We start from the raw sequence: 751 nt of genomic DNA, 5'->3' as shown, positions 1-751 counted from the left end.
GGAAGGTGAGGGGGGTGAGGGGGTGAGGAGGGTGAGGAGGGTGAGGGGGGTGAGGAGGGTGAGGAGGGTTTGTTTAGTCAATGACTTGACGACCACATCCGTCACAGACACATTTGTTGGTCTGTTTGAGGGAAAGTGGAAATGTTTTTAAAATCGAATAATCTACGATGCTAAAAAAAAAAAAGAGAAAAAAAATTCTCAGAATAAATTAGAGGCTGTTCGTTAGCATTGCAATTTTTTAATTTTTTTTGCAAGATGTAATAAATTTCAAACAGGAAAAAAGATCCTGACAGTTCATTATCTCAGAGTCAGAGCTGGAGAGACAGAAGGTGGATCAAACTATGGTCCAGGTATGGACCTGATGGACCTGATGGACCTGATGGACCTGATGGACCTGATGGACCTGATGTCCCTGATGGACCTGATGGACATGATGCTATATATTTACATGATGTCGCAGCTGCTGGAGACAAACATGGAGCAGAGCGTCTGCTGTCAGAGGCGCCGCACACCACCACCACATCCTGAGGATTGTATTTATTAAAAAACAAACACACCACCAACCATCCATGTGCCCCCCCCATCCCTCTCTCTGCTGCACAGAGACACACGTTGACCAGCAGCACAGACGGCACATGTGAACAGCTGATAACCGTTCAAACCAACCGAGCCTGGTACCAACAACCAATGCACCGCAGCCGAACCCCCCCTCCCACCCCCAAACACACCACCAACCCCCCCCCCCCCTCCC

The 751-nt window shown here is 48.6% G+C and overlaps 1 protein-coding gene across 1 annotated transcript in view; it reads right to left on the bottom strand.

The window, feature by feature from the left end:
• The window catches only part of LOC107988068 (teneurin-1-like), a 58,385-nt gene that overhangs the window by 56,720 nt on the left and 914 nt on the right, over positions 1 to 751 (bottom strand). The window lies entirely within an intron of this gene.

Source organism: Cynoglossus semilaevis, chromosome 15, assembly GCF_000523025.1.
Source record: "Cynoglossus semilaevis isolate Cse_v1.0 chromosome 15, Cse_v1.0, whole genome shotgun sequence".
In the NCBI taxonomy this organism is placed as follows: Eukaryota; Metazoa; Chordata; class Actinopteri; order Pleuronectiformes; family Cynoglossidae; genus Cynoglossus; species Cynoglossus semilaevis.
This window is presented reverse-complemented; position numbering and strand designations above follow the sequence as displayed.